At 36.4% G+C, this 26,143-nt stretch overlaps 1 long non-coding RNA gene across 1 annotated transcript; it reads left to right on the forward strand.

Annotated features, from left to right (window-relative positions):
- The first annotated feature begins 22,755 nt into the window (after positions 1–22,755).
- LOC139725504 (uncharacterized) lies at positions 22,756–25,433 on the forward strand. Its single transcript, XR_011710553.1, has 3 exons — positions 22,756–22,832; positions 24,318–24,466; positions 25,202–25,433. It is a non-coding gene; the product is annotated as an uncharacterized lncRNA (long non-coding RNA).
- Positions 25,434–26,143: the final 710 nt, after the last annotated feature.

Here is a 26,143-nt window from a genome sequence, read left to right on the forward strand (position 1 = left end):
CATGGAAATTAGTGATGACGTTGATATAATTTCTTACGTTCTAGTGCAGGTATTGGCTAAAGAACTTTGCTACTATTATGATACAAATACATGTATCTCATAAAACCTTCACTTGATTCGTTACCATGGATAGATGTACCTGCAACAGACGCCCTGTCAATCAGACTTCATGAACAACTGGATACCAACCATCCTGAAGGAAACCTTTTGGTCACGTGTCAACTGAAACCACGTGATCAGCCTTACCCTCCCATCCACACATTCATCGTAAAGGTAGACCAGGATATAGTTTCGTCGTCAGAGCTCCCTTTCTTTATTAGAGCACCTCGTCCAGACAGGTGTAAACGCGTGACTTGCCTTGGTCAAAATGGAGTTGGCTCTACTTCGGTTGAAAAGACCTACTGCCCCACGGATAGTGGTAAGCACTAAAACAGTCTTGTTTATGTCACCATCATCACCATAATCAACGACTTTATAAAAATAAAGGAATAGATCACAATGGTACGTCATTCTGGATCATCGTTGCATCTATACTGCATAGGTTCACTTGAACTATTTTCAATTTTACCTCTTCGGTCGTCGCCAAATGAAATAAAGTATGGCATAACAAAGAGTCTCGAATATAATAATACGTAATGCTTGAGTCTACGCAGGCTCTAACTATCTGGGTCACACAGAAAATGGCGCCACTATTAGCTTACTTTTCCTGTGAAACAAGTGACGCAGAATTTGAAAGTGCAGAGTAGTTACAATCCACGTTTGATATTTTAGGACACATTACCGGTATAATTTTGTATCACTTTGATTTTCCCATTTTAGTTACAACAGATCTACATGAAATCATCTCCATCGTGACGCACGATCAAATGAGTGAAAACAAACTGACGATCACGTGTCATAATGACCCGGAAGACACTTTCGACTTTTTCGAAATTGTGATCGACGGTGAGCTACTGACTTCGTCAAAAAGTGCATAAATGTCATGTGTAACGGAAGCAACGTACACAGCTGGAGTATACTTCACTCGATCTGATTTTTCCAGGAGGTAATGACCTTTGATTTATAAATTTAATGAAGAAAAGGTTGCAGCCGTTATCCACAAAATAGGCCCTAGGATCACTAACAAGATCAACTCTATGTTGTTTGGAATGGTGATCTTCACCAATATGACTCAAATTTAACTTCTATAGTATCACCGCTACTGAGGCGAGAAAGCGTTTACCTAACTGCGTATAGTTTGGGTTTGAAGCAGGATTGTAGGTCAGCTAAAATATTTATAGGCACAGTATAGACAATTTCATCAGAATCGGTTGATAACTTAGAAAGCTGTAATATGAACTTGCAAAGTTTGGCGAATTTTATTAAACTCTTCTTGAACAGCAAATATAAATGTGCAACTGATCCTGAGTGGATGTCATAATCTCACAACTTACCATACAGTATGTCCCCCCTCTCAAAAACAAAAACAAAAAACAAAAACAAAAACACCCAATTGGATTTTCGCATCGATAAATTTCAATATGTTTAAACGGTCTAAATGCTATTTTAGGGTTTACGAATACAACATCTCAGCAATATTTTGCAGAAAACCCCATTCAATTTGGTTACTTTAAGTGGTCACAGAGAAATGTGGATCGTTGTAAAGCATGTCATTGGTCTAATTCTCCCAAGTTTAGCACTTGGATGCTCATGAAATTGCATAATGTGTGAAAATAATGGACAGAACATGGAGGGAGGGGATTCTTGACATGCTCCTCGAAACTCATCATTTCTTTTTGACCACAACTGAAGCAAATTGGATAGGGTTTTCTGTAAGACGTATGTAATTAATTATAGTTTCTTATGATCAAATTGTATTTGCCTTGATTCAATATGTATAAAGATATAATTGTGGAGGTTCCGTTCTATATTTCTTTCTTTTTTTCAAATGCAATCATGCACCAGTCTGGAGTCCCAATATATCTGACTGATCTCTATTTGGAAGTTATTGAGCGAAGATAAAAACAACAACAACATTGTTTTAATGCACTTCTACACTTTACATTTTTCTTACACGATCAATGTAAAATTTTTGCAAATGAATAGATAAACAAATGAGTAAATACCAGATTTTCACATTGTTATGCTTGTTTTTTTTTGTCTATAGTTTAACTAGCTCAGAATTCCACGTTAAAGGCTTCTTTTTCTTTTTCTCTTTCCTCTTTTTGGTTTTCTTTGATGATTCTTTCAGGAAACAATGGAAATATTAAAAAAACGCTTTGTGTGTTTACATCTTATACACGCCTATATATGTCCTTCGTCTTTCCCAATTATTGCTCTACTTAATAATCTGTCCTTTGGTTGTAATTAACATCTTTAGATCCGTATTTCTTTGCAGCTCTCCATCACAGACTAGACTTGACAATCACGGACAATCAAGGGTAAGCATGACTGCATGCAATTGGCATTTGGACACCTTTCTTACGATAAAATAAAAATAAAAACAAACCATAAACAAAAGTGTAATTGCTAACAGTACGATTGTGTCACAGTGCATACGTCTTTTTTATACTACCTTATTTTTCTCTTTGTGTGCTAATTCTCAACCAGGTGGCAGGTACCTGAAGATTGGGAACAGGGAATGCAGACGATACCCGCCCAATGCCCAAGCGATCCCTAGATGACCCAGATTATGCACCGTAATATCGCGCACGACATTGCATTTGTAGATTTATAATTGAACAAATATTTACAATTTTTTGTGGGTCATGATGACATGTGTTCAACCAGGCTTTGCTGCCGACCAGTAAACAACCATCTACCACCTACTCAAGAGAATTTGCACTTTAATTACATCTTATAGAGAATCGTCACAAAAACCAGCAAGCACGTTCAATTTAACATAGGTCAGCAATGAAATAACAGCAGCTTTCAGGTTTTCAGTTGTAAAATAGCTGACTCGTATGAAATACTTAATACCACTATTGCCTAATGTCCACTCTATACTTTATGAACCTATCGTCCATGAATAACTTATCATCAGTTTTTCAAAATATGTTCTAAAGAAAAAAAAAAGGTTGATACATATAACACTCGTCCGAGTAGATTTCCACTTACTCGAACAGTTTTCGCTAAAAATAGAGCTATGCTTATTGGACCAAAACAGTGGAATGATTTCCCAATTAAGTAGCTAAGAGTGCATTCGTTTTATGTTTCTATACGTAAATTAAGATTACCTCTACTGAATGACTACTCTGGTGTACTCGTATCGATATGAAATTATGAAAGTCACTAAAGATCCGATGTGCTACCAATTGTGTCCAATTCTTTAGAGAGTTAAAGAATTTGCAAGTTTTTGTTTCATGGCAAAAGCCATTTTCCTAGATATTTCATTACAATTAACATTGCTTAAAGCTTTCGAATCTATGAATGTTAATCTATTCATGAAATGTCACTTTAATTATGGTAAAGGCATTACTGATATCGGAAGATAGAAAAGAATGGCTTTCAGGACAACAATTTAGTACTTATGAACTGTGACAAAATGTGTTTTCAACAACTCAAACTGCGTTGAACTATACCACATAGGTGGAATGCACACAAAAACTTTGTGATAACAATGAGGCTATGGGGTAGCAGCCTGGCTTAAAGTCATCCCTTAGCTGCTTCCCGACATTGCTATACTTTCTTGTTACAGCAAATGTCTTAAAATTTCCAATTTTTCAATCTCCCCACTCGATCTTCATGGAGACGGGGTAACCAAAAATAAGAGGGTCTCTTGTGCTGAGATGAATTTCTCTAATTTAACACGACTGAGTGTGCACCGTAGAGTAAAATGGATTTATCATTTTCATGTTCAAATATTGAAAGCTGCGAAGTTATTTTCCAAAAAGCAAAACGTCAACCCACATTTCATGTATAAAACTGTATATGACTTAATTTGTGTCATTAACATCATTAATTTGTCTTTTTTTTTGGTACGTGTCCCGTGACTGATCATAACGCCGAGACATTACGTGAACATGTAACATTTTAAGCTTTTTATATATTCTTTTATGCTTTCCCGTTCATTCCCAATACTCACCTTGGATAAATATCATCTCTATTAGTCAACTGGGCTGTTTCCATTCTCAAACGTAAGCTTATAGGATACAGCCTTTTTCTGTTATTTCCCCCTTAAATTGTACCTTTGAATTAGTTTTCTTAAAATGTACCGTGTAATTTGTACATAATAATTGTCAATATTTTGTATTCATCAAGTGTGTTTATTCTTCTTTTAAAAATCCTATGATTTGTACAAAAGAAAAATGTACATGTATATTACGCTTGTCATGAATTGCAGAAATAAATACATATAAAAAATTCCCGGTATATCAAAGCCAACTTTATGTGGTAGTTATTTTCCTCATGTACCATCGCTACGTATGAAGAAAATAGAAAGAAAACTCAGCATTTCACTTTCCTACCTAAATGAAAGCACAGTTTTGACTTGCCTCTTTCAGAAAGTAAGGGAAAATATTTCCTTAAATATGTTTCAGCAACAAGTCGTGATGTATTCGCTTCAAAAAGAAATTCAATTGTCATTCTACAAATAAAATACAAAGTGAAATATTCAATATGTAAGACATTAACACCATGGATGTTAAACATTCCATTCGATAAAAGGGGGAAAAAACCTGTTGAAACCCATGATGTGTGCATTAAATCTATTTTGTTCATCAGGAATCCAGATCATAATGCACATGCTCAGAGAAACCGATCCAGCGATCCCCTTGTCTGATGGACAGTGATATGGCACTGCTTACAGTTATACCTGATGTAACCGAAGAGTATGAAAACAAAATAAAAAGTACCATTCATATCAGACTGATATGTTTAGAAAAGTGTGCGATGTCATGTTTTATGTCATTTTTTTTTTATTAAGGTTGTGATAACAGGAAAGACCGGACTCTCTCATTAAACACCAATGAGGAAGTATAGCTCTGTAGGTTAGTGTTCTTGAGTTTATTTTCCAAACATCTGAAACTGGAGAGTCCAGGATGTACCTTGTATCCACTAGGTGTGTATATTGTAGCAAAATGGGAAATGGCTTCTAAAGGGACATGGGATACGGCCCCTCACTGCAAAACTATAACGACACCAATCATGGTAACATGAAAATATGGAGATTTTTTTTGTGTGTCAGATTTTACGTAAATGTGTGAAGTTATCAAAGAAAATTACAATTTTGGAACCTGAATTTTCATTTTGAAAACGATATTTCGTTTAAATTGTATTCGACATGTCTTCAGCGCACTGTACTGACTTATTGAACTCAAAATTGTATAGGGCCTAGTGTTACGAATAAAGTGTACGATTCAGGATTGGATCCTTTACTCTGACAAGACGTGACTGCAAATGGGCATGGCGTCAGAATTGTGCAAAATGAAAATAATTTTCATATTCATTTTCATAAGAAAAAAAAACCCAGTGTGTGTACGTGTGTATGTGTGAGGGGTGATAGGTGATTGGGTGCACATGACATCTGTCAATGTCTTTACATGATTATACCGCATATTCCCACTAATTCAATCGTGGGAACATTGTGTGACAAAGACTCGGTTTGTGGGCAAAAGTCAACCGAGAGCATAACATACTCGTCACAACTAAGTGGTAGAACAGCAAAAGCATCAAATTACATGCGAGTTTGCTGGCGAGGCGAGCTTCCCTGCCAAAGACCGGCAATGACCGTGATGATTACAAAGCTTTATATCTCTTGCACCTCTAAGAATTGTTATTTGTCACCAGAGGAACAGTGATGATGGGCTTGGATTCAGGAAATACATGTCAACAACATGAAACAACTAGCTTATCTTCCTAAAAAGAACACACTGTCTCACAGGGGTGCTGTTCGTTATTCCGAAGGTTCGCTATTCCGAAAGTTCGTTATTCCGAAGGTTCGTTAATCCGAAACACACAAATTCCCTAAGATTTGTGGCGTTATTTCGAAGGTTCGTTAATCCCAAAATGAAATTCGGAATAACGAACCTTCGGAATAACGAATCTTCGGGCTAAAGAGCCTTCGGAATGACGAAGCTTCGGAATAACGAGCTGTAACCGTCTCACAGTGTGTTCACAATGTCTGCTAAATGTGTTCACATAGCCGACTATGTGAAAACAATCGATTTTAACAGTGTGAAGGTGATTTCAGACTGTAAATTGATGATTCACAATGTGTTCACAATTTCGAAACGCTCGAATTTACCAATGTGAAGAGATTTCAAACTGTGTTCACAATTTTTTCACACTGTGTTTCCTATTGTCTTTCACACTGTGAGACACTGTGTTCTCTCCAGCAGTGTTAAAACAATGAATGGAGACACAGTATTACTGTCAATATGGTAATCAAGCCATCCGATGTTTATTTAGGAGTACATTATTGTGCAAACGTGGTAAAAATATAAGTGTTTATGTGGCTTTGTATAATACAAAGACGCGATAGGAGAAAGTAGGTGTGCAATTGTCTTCATTATGTATAGTTAAAGTATATAGATATTATATAAAATATAAATATGATATATATATATATATATATATATTTATATATCGTGTGTACATTATGAAGAGAGAGAGAGAGAGTGAGAGAGAGGGAGAGAGAGTTATCATCAAACTATTTCCTTCATATCAAGGCCTTGAAAATCATTATGGCAAAGGAGGAACTGGTAGAAAACTTTTGCGTGTCAATTATTTGTAATATATTGTGGAAATGAGCATTTAATCAAGATGCTTAGTTTGTTTTTGTAAATTGTTATGGTACATTATCATCCCCATTTATTTTAAAAGCTTACTTTCCAATTCTTAAAGAGTCTGTAGCAATGTAAGAGCAACACATTTTGAGCCAGTAACTCTTAATTGTCGAATTTATATTTTTTGCGGATGATACTAATATTTTTTACTCCCATGAGAACCTCGAAACACTGTTTAATACTCTGGAGACGGAAATAGACAAAGTCTCCCAATGGTTTATATGTAAGGAATTATCCCTTAATGTCTCTAAACAAATTTTATACTTTTCAAACCTACTGCTTCACAGAACATTAACAGCAGTTATGATATTAATATTGATGGATTATTCTTAACTGAAGAAAGATCTACTAAATTTTCAGGAATCACAACTGACTCGAGTTTAACTTGGAACGATCACATTCATAATATCCACACGTCTATCTCAAGAACTGTAGGAATTTTATATCGACTGAAAAACTTCATTTCTCAAAATTCCCTGACTATTCTATATAATGCATTGATCTTACCACATATCACATACTGCAATATCGTTTCGGGAAACTGTGGCTCAACTAAAATTAATCCAATTCTTACCCTCCAAAAACGTGTTGTACGTTTGATTACCAATTCCCGTTACTTATCCCCAATCCCCTATTTCGTCAACTAAAAACATTGAAAATTGAGGATCTTCACACCTTTCAAACTGCTGTTTTTATGTATTAATATACATTTAATTGCCTTCCAAAATTTTTTGATGGCTTCTTCACTCCAAATTCCACCGTTCATTCATATCCAACACGTCAGTCGTCCGATTACCATCTCGAAAACCCCAGAATCATTTTAGCTCAAAAATCATTAAAACATAATGGACCAGATATTTGGAATTCTTTACCCCCTAATTTAAAACAATGTACGTCGTTGAACATTTTCAAACGAGAACTAAAAAACACCCTCATAATCCAGTATACTTCTGACACATAAATATTCATACCACCTGGTCAACAAACACCCTAAACAATGAGTTCACGGCCATAATTGAAGTAACATTCACCTCATCACACTGATACACAAAATAACACTCAACGTATAAACCAAGATTCATCCCAACACAATGCACACCGCACTGCACCGCACGTCCTTCGCACAATTACTTCCCACTAAGTGAGTGGCAAGATTTTCTTTATGTATCTATTTATTGTGCCCTTCGCACAATTACCCCCCACCCAGTGAGTGGCAAGATTTTCTTTATGTATCTCTTTACCTGGGGCCATCTTCCTCGTCAAGCTTAGCTTATGATGACGGTCCCCTGCATTTCATTTTTATCATTTCCTATTGCTTCCTTTCATATATGATATTCGTTCTTGAAAAAAAGAAAATGTATGTAAGATCCAAACGTTACGAATATTAGCTGTGTAAATGACTATGTAAGTATTTTGTTGATTTGTTGATTTGTATTGATTTTGAAATGCAGAAATGAAAACTGAACTGAACTGAACTGAACTGAATACTTTTGTAGCAATACATAAATTTTACTATCTTAAATGTTAGTTGTCAATATTTGACTCTGTGACAAAGTGTTAAGTCTTGACTCATATCCTGTCACACAAACTTTGTATGTGTTTATCCAATGACTGTTATCATTTAGACAATATTCTATTACACCATAGTATCTTGTTACCAGTCGTAATCCCCTGGTCCGCGGAGGCCTGTACAAAAGCATGTTTTACAAAAAACATGTTTTATCGTTTTTATGTGGGTTGCCTTTTTGTTTTTCTTAGGATTTTTTTTTTTTTGCTTTTGCTTGTTTTTGATCTCTTTATTTTCTTAATCTAAAGCCCCATTAGTAGCGATTTAGTACTATGGACAGTAATACCTACAAATTCATATGATGGAATATGAATTATTCATTTCTAATCCAACCAGCTTAACTAAAAGGATTTTTAAAGCATAAGATGAGTCATGTTAGATAACAATTGCCTATACGTATTTCCGTGGAGATTTTGAATTAATTCAAAACAAAACCTGTAATTTTGCAGAGCAAATGTTACTTGCAAATTAAAACATATTGCTCAATGGAATATAATTATTTATCCAAGTTCCCCCCAAAAAGTACGGAAAGATGAACTTATAAGCTTACTTTTTGTTGCCTTTGATTTTTTAATCTGTTTGTAATGGAATTACTCCGAGTTAACAAAATCAACGAAATTTAGCCAAATTATATTTCCTTTCTTTTCAATATCAAATCTTGAAAGAGGGTATTTTGACCTTTGAAGTGATATTAGTAGCCCATCAATATATAGATGGTAGTAAACCAAGCATTTTGATTTTTTAAAGGGGCTTTGTAGTTAAGAATTCATCGTACTGCACTGACTTCCTTTCTTTGTTTTTACATTTTGTTGTTTTGGGGGTTTATACAACTATGGCAGCCAATGGATTATCAGTTTAACCTTACATTCTAAAAAAATCTGGGTCGGAACTGACCGGGAACCGGGTCCGTTGGGGTCACACCCCGTTCCGGGTAAAAAATGACTTGGAATTTGGTCATGAAGACCCGGAATTGGGTCACCCTGACCCAATTCATGACTCTTAATGGGGTCATATCTGACCCCATTCCTTGTCATTTCTGAACCGGAACGGGTTGTGACCCCAACGGACCCTTTGCGGGTCAGTTCTGACCAGGATGTTTTTAAAGAGTGTAAACTTGGTGCACACATCAATAACATTGTATTCTTGACTATCTGAAATGACATTATTGAAATGTAATCAAAGCCACCGCTGTTTATTTATCTTAATTTCTTGTGGTTTTCGCGCGCACTTTTACATACTTCATTGAAAAAAGTTGAGGAGACCAACTTCAATCACAGATTTATAAAAAAACAACAACACAAGAAATCGCCTGTTGAAACCTTTAAAAAAAACAAAGTTGAAATAAAAAAGAACTTAAAGGTAGCTTAGTCAGAAAATTACCTAAACCTTTGAAATCGGCGGAATTTTCAACGCACATGCATAATGCCAACCCTATATTGAAAAGTCAACATTTGCTTTTTTTTTTGGTGGGTTTGACATTGACGGTCTTCATCTAATGGATATAGAATGAATATGACGCAATGAAAAACTATCCAATCGGAGTAGAAAAACCCTACCGTTATTCCCTTGTCACCATATAATCATGTATACACATTTCAAAATATTTTGGCAAAGTCTGCAGATGGACCACCTGAATAACGTTAGCTCGGTCTACCGATATATTTACATCCTATATAGACCCCCCAACACCTATAAAGGTACTTTATTATGGGACATTGTATGCTAAACCTGTTCCTAATTTCATGCTCGGAGACCTTTCTAAGATGGACAACCTCGTACAATTTGTTTGATTGTCACACAGGCTGCACAAAAAATAACGGTATATATATTCGTAAACCGGTCTGTTATTATTATTTAGAAATCGACAAGACACTTCACTGTTGGCATCTATTTAAGGCGGAGTGATACTTTTGTTAGATCAGCAGCACTGCCCCGTGATTCCGCACGATCAGTCTCCCGACGAGAATCTTGTCACGATATAAATGACTCACAAACTTACGGCCTTAACAAGAAGACATCGCAGACTACACGTGTTCTGACTTCACTCGTGATTATGGTAGGAACACTTCAAGAAGTACACGAACTTCGACCCACGTATATTTGATTTTGAATTTGATTTTGTATTTGATATTGAATTTGATATTGCCTCTTATGGGAGGGTTTGTTTGCAATAATAGCAATGAAGACCTGGTATTGTTGACCTTTAAGATCTTGACATGAGAATGATAAATTATTTTCTCCATAATGGTTTGTATTCCGACACAGCTAGGTAGGATATCCATCAACAACGTTCATATCGCATTGTAACGAGTAAAATATATTCATTCTAACATTTTTATTTTCAATTTTCTTGCAGATGGCAAATTTGGACTCTTGGAGGACCAACATGGCACACGTTACACTCACGGGTGGAATCCTACTCTTCTTGGTGCATTCTTGTGGTAAAATAATCTCCCTTGCATGTCTTCTTATTATAAGTCCTCATGGGATTATACATCATTCTAACGCTTCAAACAATTTTCGTATCGATATACAACTACAGTACATGACTATTTAACAAAGTTTTCATTTGGAAGCATTTTCTTGTCTAAATTGTTTATAAAGATATTTTAGAGATTTTTAAAGCAGGATATATACATAATACTGTACACAAACAAAGGATAAAGCAATTATTTTCGTGAATTTTTTTTCCATCTTGAAATAAAGAACGGGAATGGATAAACCGATTAATACATTTTAAGTTGTTGTATTGGGTATTTTGGGGGCTCTTCGCCGCAAAGAAGTCTCGTTAAAGAAAGTAGCTTTGATGTTAACATATTTTAACAGATTAACAATACTACCTACACCAATAGATGCTTTCCTTGAGGTAAATACGGTCATTATAAATCATTAATATTCTTCACTGTCTTTACAAATTGAATGGCCTTGTTTTAATTTCATTCTACAGCCGCCGTGACTTTTACCGTACCGAGTACCCTGACGGCTAACCGCCAAGTCACTGCGCGGTGTACTGAGAGTGGAGTGCTTGAGTCACAGACAGCGAGCTGGTTCTTGGACGGCGTCCAGATTACTGAGGGCGTGGTCACAAATAGCAATCAGGCTCGACAAGACAAAGGATGGGGTTATCAGGGGAGCGTACGATCTAGTCGACCCACAGATACATACTATATAGGCTGACCGGAAAAAAGTTTGGTTCGTTATGAAATGCGACCTCATTGCGAAAAGTGAGACAAGGATGTATTTATCTTGCGTAATACGTACACCTCATTTGCTGCAGGTGGCGTGTTACCAGGTAAATTTTTGGTAGAATGTCTCCCTAAACGGGAACATTTCTGCCCTTTTGATCTGCCATAACGCATAAAAGTAAGATCGTTGACAATTTGGCATTTTTTATTGACATCTCAGGACGCTTTGACGGTGTCGTGATATCACCGTTGCTTCGTGATAGGCGATGAAGTGTACAAAATTTTGATAAGACTACATGAGAATATTTTCATGTTCGCGAAGAATATTTTGTTCATTTTCTTAGATGTTCACTGTACCTAAAACTGACTAAATATAGGTAACACCTTCAATCACGCATTAATTCATTAAAGTTAAGAGAGAACATTAAAGAACTTTTTATATTCAATGTATTTGGTTTTGATCTCTTTTCCAGTTTTGTTTCTTCTTTTCTAATGGTATTGTTTGCTTTTTGTTTTAGTATGAAACTTATTGTACATTAAGTTAGGAAGGATCTGTGCTTTGTGTATGTTTGGGTGTTTTTTTTCTTTTTTTCTGTGTGTGTGTGTGTGTGTGTGTGTGTGTGTGTGTGTAAGTTTGTGTGTGTTTGTATAGTCTTGGTGGGTGTGATGAGTTAGTGCAATAGCCAGACAAGAATTCTGAGGGATGATATAAAACTACTTTAACCGTGCAGCATGCGGGTGTCTGCACATTGACATCAGAGACGGAAGTAACCTTTGTACGGTAAAACTCATCAGGGACAGAAAACTCCCCCTAATTGCATCTGAGAGGAAGACAGCGCGGAAAGTCTTCATGGAATAAAGACTCTGATATCTTGAGACACTTTTTGTCACTTCAGAAGGTATGAGCGAACATTTTTAAAAAGCAGAGCACGCTGTTTCAGTGTTCATGTAGGTGTAATTTGTAAAAACACGTTAGAGCAGAAACTGCTATGCAACGAATCGGCCTCTCTACTTGCCTAGGAAAGACGGAATTACCAAAAACGGAGAAGAAAATCCGTTGCCAATACTACAACAATGACAAGGCTACAGTGAATACTCCGACTGAAATATTTTTGAATTGCTTACATGCACCCTTTGAACAAGAAACACAGTTTGTCGTTGCCACTAGGCTCGATTTTTCTGCCAAATCGCTCCAACCGGAAATGAGCATCCTTAGACTCACAATTGTAATACACAGAATGTCATTTGTTACGCATCCATGTCAAATGCATCATCCTAATAGTAATGACTATAAAAAGTTCAGGATATTGACATTATGCTAATCTGAATGTAATTTTCTTTGTCGAAGACGACGGAAGTAACATTTGACGGCCTTAATTGATTTGATGTAAAAAACGTGAAAATTTCTCGGAATCAGATATTCTTGAATATGTCAAGCCAGCCATACGAGCCCCAGGGACTGAAGGAACTAAAACGTGTAGAAAGTATATTGATTTCTCTGTTGGATTTTCGGAAAACTGAGATTTTCCACAGAAGTAGCAATTGATGCTTTGAGGCTTCAATGGAAGAAATCAGCATGCCTGATGTACACCACTCTAAGTACTGTCTAGCGAGTTCGCCAAAATCCCAGAGGTTCATCAAAACGAATACAAAATCAGCCTGTCTAGAACAAGACCAAAAGAATAAAATCCTCTGAATTTAACTTTGCTGTAACATTATCTTTTAGAGCCCTATAGATAAATATATGTTGTGAGACAGCCACATTTTTCTTCCCACTTGGCTGCATAGTTTTCATAGGTTCAAGTGTCCGCATTGAAAAGCTGGAAACATAAAAAGGAGAAGCTTTGATCATCAATGTTTTTTGGCCTTTATATCTTTTGTCTTTCTTATTATGACCTTGATGGTTAAAGAAGGATTCCTAGTCTTGTAATTGAAGATAATTATGTAGTCTAAACACGAGGGGTAATATTTCAAAGATATTAAAAAATCATATGAAGAAAATCATCTAAAAAATATGAAAATGCAAGCCAATTGTATATTGGTGTCAGCAATTGGGACTTAAGAAGCACTGGAACCACTGTAAATTAGTGAAATCTAAATTAACTCATTATCTATATCTTGTTATCCAGCATTAACGGCTCATATCTTCAAAACAGTAGCCGCATGAAGAATGCCACATGATGTGACACGCTTGTCACACGAGTTGAGTCGTTTCTGGGGCACAAACGTTAAGCTCTTCATCGGTGACTTTAAGCTGTAGTAGTTGTAGTATAGCGTAGCCGTCAAAAGTTCTCACTTACACCCGTTTACCTGCAAATACAGGCATTTCAAAGAAGACATATTGAAATATGTCCCAAAATCTATTTGGAGCATTCAAGCTATACATCTGTATAAGAAAAGGCAACATTTTCTTCAAGAAAGCGTCACACTTTTCTGTCCTTTAGCTTGTACACAAGGAACCATGTTTAATGTCTCACCATGGTGCGTACAGAAGGTTTGACGAAAAATTCATATATTGTGGATTTTTCTTGTAGCCGAAACGTACATCACCAATTGCTGTCTGTAGAGAATTAAAAGAAATATTGATCCTAATTATTGGCAAAATGATAAAAGTGAGATGACAGTTGAACATAGAAAAATCATATCAAATTATTACTATAAACACCCACTTAAGAATTGACAGCAAATAAACTCTGGTAACGCAATCTATTGCTTCGAAATAGCCATATGTTTCTGCCTACCTAGATATCCTCTCCACATCGTGTTCTACCATAGCCATGTAATCATTTGTGAACATAAGTAAAACATTCTTTACCAAGGAAGTACTTTCTGAGTGTAAAACCCTTGCAAAGACACGGACAGTGAATCAACATGAGATGACATGGAGTGGAAAGCAGGAGGAGAGAGTATGCACTTGGACTACGTAATGTTGTTATCCCTCTTACTGCACGGATCGCTGCTATCACTACAAGACGTATTACAACATCGAAAGTGTGTTGACCTTCACTCCTTCCGCTGAAAATCATGGAAAGACGCTGCAGTGCATCATTTCCGGTTCTCAACGATCAGCCACGCTAAACGTTAGACGTATGTATTCAATGTTATTGCGTACTAGCATTATAGCTGAATGTATTTTTGTGCTGTGTGTGTGTGTGTGTGAGAGAGAGAGATAGAGAGAGAGAAAGAGTTGTGTGTGTGTGCGTGTGTGTGATTTCTGTGTGTATACGTGATATATAATGTGCCTCTGGACTTAAAGATCTTTGGCATACAAAAAAAGAAGAAGAAATTGATAACTTGAGAATATTCGTGCGCCAAATCTGTCATAGTTCGGGTGGTTGAAAAAAATAAATGCATTCTGAGAATTCTTTGTTGTGTCTCGTAAACAAGGACATTATAGCTGTGATCAGTGCAAGTGTGGAGAGATAATTACCAGCATTGACATTTCATCCTTTATTGGCGCGCTACAAAACAGAAGTAAGGGATGAATATTAATAATCCTATAGCCTCCAACGTAGAACTGTCAGGAAGACAACAACAATAAAACAAAGCACAAAGGTCATGCTATAACGAAATTGTCAAGGCATGTGATGAAAACATAATTTAGTGTTTTTTCTGCCTTGATCCTTTTTTTTTTCTTTGAAGTATAGTTGCCGGACCTATATCCTTTACAAAACGATTATTGAGTACACCATTCAACGCTAGTCAGCGAACGAGATACACAAATTCGCATCGGATTTTTTTTTTTCGAAGACGAAACTACTAAAAAAATAAATGCTAGTCGCCGGACCTCAAAAGACATTTTTTTCATTGATTCATGTATTTCCTTACTTATTTGTCTAAATATGTTGTTTATTCTGATCCGACACCCTGTAGATACGTAGTCAAGGCTGTATCACATTTTTTTTTTTTTTACAGAGCGTCGTCGCCCCTATTTGTGAAAAAAAAAGAAGAATGTGTCTTATTCACATACTTAGTTATTTTTCGAGAGTTATCATTATTTTTTTTTGATTTTATGAAGAGCTGTACATTTGGTGCTATTGTGAAACACGAAAAAAACACACACGTTTCTTTACATTTAATTTTGGAGGATGGGCATCGACAGATTATGAACGCGCCTACATTCAGTTTGCATTCTTCACTTTTGAAAATAGAAAAAAAAAAGAAACAGAATGCCTGGGGACTTATTACATTTTGGCAGAGGGTAATTATGTTCATTTGAGAAGTCATCTTGCAAGATTTTTTTTTTCTTTCAGCATTTGGTAAATTTTGTTTAGGGTCTAGTAGCAACGTCTTTGAATATTTGTAGTATAGATATCTAGAGAGAGAAGGGAATTATGATGGTGTTGATGTAAAACTTCAACATAATAACAATATATTTTTCTTGGGCGATGTCACTGTTTTGTTTGTTCTGTTTTGTTTGGTTTATTTCTGCCTTTTTCAAAATCACACATAACAAAATAATACAAGCATTTAGAAATTGATATTACACGACGCATATACTGTCTTACAAATTAATTCAAAGTACATATGTACATACACTATGAACAAGACAGTATTCGATGTATAGGATGAGAGGCATAGCATAATATCCCACACACACACACAAAAAAAAAAAACATGCTCAGAAGGAAATCGTGGAATTAACAGTTGTAAATTATGTAAATGATGATTGATTATTCATTCAGAATATGTCATATCGTTACAATAAACGAATTTCACAAAGAAAATAAAAGAGGGGGATTTGAATGAATTGATTTTAGAATTGAGCATTTTTACACATTGTAATAACAGAAAAGCAGGAGACCGCGATCATAAGCAGCATTTTGACATAAAATATCGCAGTAACTTGTGAGGTCAAAAAGAATAGAGGGAAATATCAAAAGAGTTATCGTTTATTTGTTTTCAATAGCCATTCTTTACTATAATACTGTGCTGGGGTGAGTGCTGTACTGTGCTGTGCTGCGCTGTACTGTGCATGCCATGAAATACAATTTTGTTAATTTAACGTTTGGGCATATAATACATAATTAAGTGTTTTTATTTGTCATGTCCATGTCTGTTACTTATTTCTACTTACAATATTGATTTTAATATAATCGTAAATACGATAAAAACAACTCATGCAGCAAGTTGCTAAACTCCTAATATACCGGTATAAGCTGTTTATGAGTTAACGTAAAACGTCCAAAATTTCTTATCCCTCATATACATTATTATATTTCGATAAAAGATTGTTTTTTTCATAAGTGCCTTAAAAGAATATGATTTAAAAAGTGGTAGCCTTTATTTGCTCAGGGAGATTATTCCAAATGTCTGGTCCATGGTGTCACAATGATTTGAGAGCTACCATTGGCTTGGGATTGTGAAGGTATGATAATCTTTGGAATATCGAGTTGGGTGAGCGTGTATGGACACTGGAGTTTACAGCGAATAGGTTGTGGAACGAGGAAGGGAGGGTGTTGGATGTGTATCATTTTGTAAATTAATATTGCGCATTATAGTGTATGAATATCGTTTATTTTCAGGGTTTTCAATTTAGAGAATAATGGTTCAGAGTTTGCAAGACAATGTGAGTTGGTGCAAATGCGGAGTGCTCTTTTTTTGGAGAAGGTGAACTGATTGAATTTTTGTCTTGTTGGAATATGCCCATACCAATTTGCAGTATGTGATGTATTGTAAAATCAGTGCATTATTTAAGATAAAAAAATATATTTTTCTAGCTAAAGATCTTTCAGTTTGAGCAATATACCTATTTCTCAATATAATACTACTTATATTGTTTACATGTTCATTCCAGGTAAGATTGGCATCAATAGTTACACCAAGGAATTTAGTAGACTTGTTTTCTACAAGGGGTAACCCATCAACATGTAAATTACATTCAGTTATCAGAAGGATGAACATTTTTAAAATATATAAAATTAGTTGTATCAATGTTTAAAGATAATCTATTGCATTGAACCAATGTTTAAAGATAATTTATTGCATTTGTGTCGATTTTGACCGCCGACACCGGTATATGACCTGCTTTATCCAATGTCCATGAAAAAGGAAAATGAGTACAAAATAAACACAGTATGTTTGGAATTTTTAATTGTGTGTCATGGATCAGCAAACATCACCTTCACCCCTTTCTGAGAGAACGAGACATGCACTTGCGTTTCTGTTTTTGTAAAGTATTTTTTTTTACACATTTAAGGCCTACAACGAAAATACGTTTGTCCGATAGCTAATCATCTATCATATCTTACCTGATAAAAAACATCGTTTACATGGTTATCAACCCAAATGTAGTTTTGTCACCTCACAATCGAGAGTGGACTCAATTTTACCTTATATTAAGGAACAGCATTGCACCACTGCCAGATTTCATTTAGTGGGTTATTAACACGGCATTCAATAGGGATGTGCAGGTTTATCCGATTGTTGCAGACTTGTTTAAATCCCGGCAAACTGCAGTTCTGTCATGTCTGCAAAGCAGTATGAACATGCATGAATAGATTTTAATCATTGGTGAATGTTTAAACATTACTTCCGAAAAGAAAGATGATTTTTAGAACTGCAGTTGTATAAAATAATGTTTGCAATTGACGTGGACATTTGACTAATGAAATTTTGCTTTCTATATTACGAGCAGTTAACTTCATTCATTCAAGTGTTGTCTCTATCTAGCACTGCTTAAAATGAAATTGTAAACTCAGGTTTGCCACTTTAGTGTTTAACGCTGTCCTTCCAGAAAGTGTTGTCATTATTATTTGCAGATGACCATTTTACTCCTGGCTCAAGAATAAGCATTTAGCATTAACTCGAACTCGGTACCTCTGTATAAGAGTGAAAAAGCTTAGATACCACAGTGCCGCCAATTGGGTCACGCCGTTCAGTTGAATGTTCAAGGGCCCGTTGCATAAAAGTTACTATCATGGTAACTTTGCCATCCAATGGTAACTTCCATGAAATTCTTGATTTTGATTGGCTGTTGAGTATTGTTGCCATGGTAGTTACCAATGGATGGCAAAGTTACTATAATAGAAACTTTTATGCAACGGGTCTCTGGTCTTATTACAACGTATATAAGCAACAGCAACACATCATTTTTCTCTCTATCATTATCAATATTGTCTCAAAGCAAAAAAGATCACTTAAAACATATATCCTCCATATCAACGCCTCTCTAGCATGTCTAGAGGGACGTATTGAAATAAAGTAATTATTGAATATTTCAGTGTTTATTATTTTCATTTGTTTATTGCATTCGTGTAGCCACAATTAAAACAAATGAAATTAACGACAGTTTCTAATTTCAAACAATTCGCAGATGGCCCGGCAGATGACGTGATAACTATCAAGACACGTGATCAGGGATCCTCCTTGGATATTGAATGTCACGTGATCCCACAGAACCAGCCGCATCCTGCTATCAATTCATACGTCATCAAAGCTGATGGCGTCACACTCTCCCAGTCATCTTCTCCTACCACTCACCTTTCTCCACGGCCTCGTTGGTGTATCGAACTGTCGTGTGAAGGAAGGAACGACCTTGGACAGACATCGATTACATCAATCTACTGTCCTAGAGGTATGATAACATGATTTAAGGTTCTTTGCTAATCCGCGTCTTGAATACAGTTTTATTTGTTTGTGTTGTTCCATTTTCCATCATAAAAAGATGGCTGGGTAGCCCATATTCAACTGCAATAGCTGGTCTTCCATGGGGTCGAGTTGGATGTGAGGCGGGACCACTTCACTGGCTTGTACACTCTGCTCTTTGCGATGAATGAATGAAGTGGGATCATTTATGTGCATGAGTTGTGACTCTCTCACACAAGGAACTCCATTTTATGTCCTATCCGAGGGGCAGAGCGTTTTGTCTCTTAGTAGAGAGGATAATGATTAAAAATTGAGCTAACTCACAGCTCTATAGCCATATTGTTAGATTATGAAAACCTTCCATTTCACATCACCATAGTTAGAAGGTCATAACTTAGATAGTGGTAAAACCAGAAACACAATATGCGTCATTCAGCAGCTTGGATTCTTTGACTTTATGTCAAATACCTTTTCAGCTCTGTTGTTCAGCTTTGATGTTTCTGAATCTTTGTACAGCGCCTCCGGCAACTGATGCTCTACAGGTTGAGTTCCAAGAGTCGGGAAATTTCAGTGAGGTGGGAGGTCACGTTAATTTGACTATATCCTGTGATATAGCCTCCCATACTCGACCGTTCCCGCCCATCAACCGGTACGTCATCAAGAGAAATCGTCAAAACGTGTCGACCTCCAACTCAGTCACCCTGTCGCCTCGACCAGACAGATGTACGAATTTTACGTGTATTGGCGAAAATGACAATGGATCGGCATCTTCAGTTGAAACCTACTGTCCAAAAAGTGAGCTTATTCTTTTACTATTTGACAGTTTTATTTAATGTCATATCACAATACTCATGTACCCATTCATATAACATTATTGTGTATAGAGATATTCATAGATCAGGGGCGGTGCAGCCGTGGGGGCCGTGGGGGCTCGGGCCCCCACACTTTTTGTGCACCATACAAAGGAATACATAAGGTGTCATCACTTTGGGCCCCACACTTTTTTAAACCCGGAAGTACGTAAGAGGCACTACAATGGGAGGGGAGAGAATGAGCTGAGGACCTTTTTTTTTTCTTTTGCTTGTCAGCTGAAGAAACCCGGAAGTGGACGGGTAGAGATGAGCTGAGGACCTTTTTTTTTTTTTTTTTTTTTTTTTTTGCTTGTTAGCTGAAGAAACCCGGAAGTGGACGGGGAGAGATGAGCTGAGGACCTTTCTTTTCTTTTCTTTTTTTTTTTTGCTTGTTAGCTCATGAAACCCGGAAGTGGGCCCCACACTTTTGAAAACAGTGCGCCGGCCCTGTAGATTTTAATGTGTGCATAAATAACCTGTGTGCACTTTTTTCCCTGGAATATTGCCTCTAGATCTTATACATATTATATACGTGCCAAGTTATGTGTAATAAATGTGCATAGAATAACACATGTTCCGTGTAAGAAGACCAATGCGTCTAAATAGCATGCATGTGTGAAGAAAGGGATATTCTAAACATTAAAATGATCTTTCTAGTTCAAACGTGACAACAACGGATATTTATCATACAGTTTTCGGGTTTTTTTTTTTTGCAAAATGTTATTTCTGATATGACGTCATGATTACTCTACTTCAAAATGGTAGACCTTTTTATGGCTTCCTTCAAATGCTCTCAGTGATTTGTTGGCAGATCCACCACGTGACCATATCATTAACATTGAGTTCGACGAAGATTTGGACGACAGTGGCCGAGGTATTGTCACCATATCTTGTCACGTGACCGACATCGAACAACCCTACCCAGCTCTAGAAAGGTACGAGATCAAAGTTGGAAGTGAGACAGTGTCAAACTCGAGCTCGTCATCGTTCACGGTATCGCCAAGCCCTCCAGGCTGCACGAACGTCACGTGTATTGGAATGAATGAACTTGGTTCCACATCTACAGTGAATCAATTTTGTCCCACAGGTAATAGTGATCAAGTCTTTAGTTAATGACTGGGACGCTAGAAATGACGAGATTATAGCTTTAAGCGGAAGGGGGAAAATATACATCAAGAATACAAATGAACCGTATGTATAAATACTAAATCTTCATGAGCATTATTTGATGTCATAATTACGAATATCAACGTTTGTTGTTGTTGTTGGTTCTGTTTCCGTCTTTAGATGAAAATATGCACAAGTTACATAATATGTAACTTGTAGTGCCTACATTGCATTGCAAGTTACATAATATGTAACATTATAGTGCATACATTGCATATACGCACAGTATGAAGAAACGGGGGATTGCCTGTTCAGCCATATCTGCAAAATATGAAACCCTCCTTCACGGGTCCCGGATATTGTATTCAGTGAGAATAGTTTCCCAATCATGAATGTCTAAAAGTATCCTTTAAACTTTCATACCTGCATCTACAGCGCTAGTCATCTATTGCTAACATGACATCATGTCTAGAACAGGATATTTCTGACCGAAACTAAACCAACTACAAAATTGATGTTTGTATGGGTTCCCTGATACTTCAGCTATTCTTAACTTTGCAAGAGTAAGATGTGTAGATTATTCATTTCATACCTGTATAGATAATATGACATGGAAGTATTCAAGAGTATATGCACCTCAAAACTTCAGAAAGTTTTCTTGAGGAATGCGAGATGTTCTCGAATGTAATTCCCCATGTTTACAAAGTATAAAGGTTTCGACTAATGAATATGAATGATAGTACATAATATCAGTTTGAATTTTTTTCATGATATCAAATTAAGATCCTCCAGGGGAAGACATCATAACTCTGCAGATTGAAGAGCAGATAGTCGCGAGCGAGGTTAACCTTGTGATCACGTGTCATATCGATCCACGTGACCAACCCACACCTCCAATCTACTCATATGAGATCTCCGTTGATGGTGACACGATTTCATCATCAAATGTCCCGTCTGCGATTGTGGAATCTCGTCCCAACAAGTGTATCAACATCATGTGTGAAGGAAGGAACAGACATGGCTCAACGCGTTCCACGGATTTATACTGCTTCAAAGGTAAATAAAGAACGTCTACTTTGGATGTTACTCTGGTGTCCTTTATTGTTTCTACCGCAGTCTACTTAGACATTCAAGATAATTCGCAAAATGCAGGTGAATTTGATTTTTAGTTTGGCTTTTCCATGATAGGCTTTTTGTTTGTTTCTATCAAGCTTTAGTATAAGAATGCATATGAATATCATTCTGTTATAATCACAGCGAAGTTTCGATCTCAAATATGACACAATGATTATGCTAGTCTTAGCACGTGATAGGCCTACCTGCACGTGATATTCCAAAAACATTTGAAAGAACGGCGTATGATGTGTGGTGTATCTAAATTCCGGAATAAATAGATCTCGCACCTGCGTCTTGTCTTGTCTTCCTAACTGTGATAAGTGTTTTATTATAGCCTCATCTTAGAATTACATGGATACCTTCATCCGTTATCTGTATTGAATGACAATAGATGACATAATCGATATTCAGTTCAACGAGCGCGTGGGAGAGAACAACGGGAAAATGTACACAGTGGTCTGTCACATCGATGAGGAGTACCAGCCGACACCAGGTATCCATACCTTCCTCATTACAGCCGATAACGTCACTCTCTCATCCTCCCGCTCGCCGTCGACTGCCTTTACCCCTCGGGCCAACGGGGGCACCGAAGTCACCTGTATGGGATGGAACGATTTTGGCTCCACCACTGCAACCAAGACCTTTTGCCCGTCAGGTAAGCCTTGACATAAACCTGAAAGCATGCTTAGGGAAGAATAGTATTCAGCTATCTGTTTCATATTTCAATTTATGAGTATTATGATTTTTGTAAATGGTCCTCTCATTGTTATCTTTATAATAATGTTCTTTACAATCTGAGGAGGGAATACAGTAGTTATGGAGGTCATCATTTAAGTGTAGTGCAATCCTATTACTATCAAAGGAAAACGAGATTATTGGATGATATCTGAATATCCCGCTTTTCATCAACACTGTTCTGTCCTTCTTCTTTTTTTTTTTGAACTATGCTTTCTGGAAGGAAAAAAAACACACCATACAAATTGCAAAGCTGAAAACTGAACTGAAAGCATAACAACACATGCACTATAGTCTAAAAAAGGACTTTTCCCACTATTTTGAATATTTTGAGTATCTTTCTTATAACTGAGACATTCATAAACAAAATGTTACGACAAACACTCACACCTGTTCACACGCACACACACACACACTTATGAACACGCGCCCGCTTGAATAAAGTATTTTCAATGAAAAGACGTTGGGTAATGGTAGCCCACAAAAATATTCACAAATCAAAAATACCTTGTTGTTCTGTTTCTGCGCGAAGGTAGCCTTCATGAGTGTTCTAGATCGATGTACGCTTAATCTCTGAAAAGCGGAAGTGAGTAAAAAATATGATATCATATTAAATGAAGTTACAAATTTCAAAAAAGTTAAAAGTAGAGACGATGGATGTGACGGAAAAGAAGATTCCTCTCCATCTTGAAAATTTGTTTCACTAAGATTTATCTTTTCGTTGTTGAAAGACATAAAGTTTACAAGGAAACAGTAAATGGTGAATGAATTAAACATAATTGATCTCTTTCATAGGATATTATTGTCCTATTTTTGTTATTATTACCCCCACGTTAATTAAGCAATTGAACCCGCACGTTTTGCCTGCGATTGAAAACCTTTTACATTTATCAACCTAGCATATTACGAAATCATGTTTAATGCTGTCTTTAGGACTTGACCATTTGTCTCATTTGTCTCATAAGTTAGGTTTTCTCTCTCTCTTTCTCACTCTCTTCCTCTTCTCCCCATTTTCTGTTCCCTATTTTCACACTTTTGCTTTCTTTTTCTTCTTTTTTTTCTTCTTTCTTTTTTTTCCCCGACTTTCCCAGTTTCCCGCACTCTTTGTAGTTGTAAGTTTTTCACCCCCTATACTTCCCCTCTTTCCCCCTTTTCCCTCAGAGGTACCCACATGTTACAAGCATAGTCTTTTGAGTGGGTACCTCCACTTTTTTTCACAGAGTGTATAAATGTTTCTTTTTGTACTACACATAAAGACATGAACATGTTGTTATCCCTGTCTGACTATGTATATTATCAAAGACTCGCATGCCAAATGTATCATATTGTTTTTTTTGTACATTCTGTTGGAAAAAGAGTGAAAATAAAGTTTGAATTTGAATTATCTTTCATAAACTCTTAAAAGCTGTGGAAATAATAGCAGAATTTCAGCGTCAAGGAGCCTTGCAAAGATCGTCGACAACTTACGCTCTTCTTGTGGTCGTGTTCTTCCTTTCCGTAATCGTCTGCGTCGCTTACGTCAACAGAAGAAGAACATTCTTCCCCCCGCACGAGGTATTTAAAAGATGATCAGACTACAATGTCATAAGAAAGCACCAACACCCTTCAACTTGCACTTCACCAGAGTAAAAAAAAAAAATGTGTCAAAGTTTTGATCAGCAACTTGTCCTCAAGGAATGCTGAGGATCTTACATAATAAACATACGCGTCTCCATACCTCAGCTTGCATGAAAACCTGACAGTTTGGTCTATAAGGTTTTTAATGATTTTATTTCATATGCGTATCATTATAACATCTTTCTTTCTTTTCTCTGTTTTCTGAGTGTGTGTCGTCAAGCAAGTGCGGTTCAGGACCAAATTTTAAGTGCAATATAAACAAAATATAATCTTGCCAGTGGAGGTAACTTATATCGTAACCTGTACAACTGTGATGTACGTACATATGCGTTTGCGTGGGTGTGGGTGTGTTTGTGATTGGATGGAAGGGCAGATTGTTCGCAATGTCTGTTTTGTCATAAAGATTATGTTTGTATCGGTTTGTAAAAAGTTAGGAGTTGCTGTGAATGCGACCCCACAGAAAGTAACGGCTAACAAGTGGCTAAAGGGAGGCGAGCCAAGGGGTCTTACGCCGGTATAAGCGAGAATTGTTATTTGCTACAGTATAGTGTCTTAACTTACTTTGATATTTCACAACAGCTTGCATCTATAAGTGTTATATTGATTATTTTATAGACATCATTTTGTACATTCCAACTGAAATTGATTGGTGATGAAATTCTTTCTTGTCAGGTGCAGAATTTCGACCAGTAAACGGATTCATCTTGGACTTACGGAATACTCATTTTCCTCATTTTTGAGAAGATGGTCCATTTTCGCCTCGAATATTCATCAGTGTGACACTGGATAACCGAAGAGATAGATTTTATCGTAACTGTACCATTACCAATGATTACAATGGTCTATGGCTATCCTACTTGATCACATGTTCATAAAATGCACACGAGTGCGGTTTCCTGATTTTTTTTTTCACTCCACGCAAAGTTGTCAGACATTAAAACAATCATCAAATTGTCGAATTCATGCCCAACGTTATTGGGTGTTATTTATCATATTCAATATGAGAAAAAGAAAAAAGTCACGATCATTTTTATAATAGTCATGTACAGTGCAATCAGATTTATTTTCCGTAATCATATCTGCGATAAGATGTTGTAAGGGTTTCCTGGCAAGCAAAATATAACGCTACAAAATATTGTTTTAATTTTCATTTCCAATTCTCCCATTTGATCCCAATATGTCAAAAAAAAAAAAAATCACCACACAGTCCCTGTTTATGCGGTATCCTTGCAACTACAACGAGTTCTGGTTTGTTCGAACTTTTGTTTCAGAACTGCAAATTGTTGTTTTTTCGAGTGCAAATGGTAGATAATCGTAAATATCTGACCTTTTCTGATTAATGTTATGCAACCTCGATACTTCGTATGAAACTTGCAGTAATTCGTTATTCTAGGATGATATTAATCGAATAAAACTTCGAACCTGACCAGTCAAGTTTACTGGTATTACTTTCAAAGGAAAAATATGGCCTTTTTTATCTTACTTTTGCTATTTCGAGACGTTAGTAAGCAATTTCATTTGGTCTTTTCTTTTGTTTTTCTCCCTTATTTGTCTAGTTGCGATCACCATTAATTTATCGGATATTCAAGCATTAAAACGATCGTTAGTTGTGTT

This window comes from Diadema antillarum, unplaced genomic scaffold, assembly GCF_040938485.1.
Source record: "Diadema antillarum isolate AM-2024a unplaced genomic scaffold, OU_Dant_1.0 seq00000048_RagTag, whole genome shotgun sequence".
NCBI lineage: Eukaryota > Metazoa > Echinodermata > Echinoidea > Diadematoida > Diadematidae > Diadema > Diadema antillarum.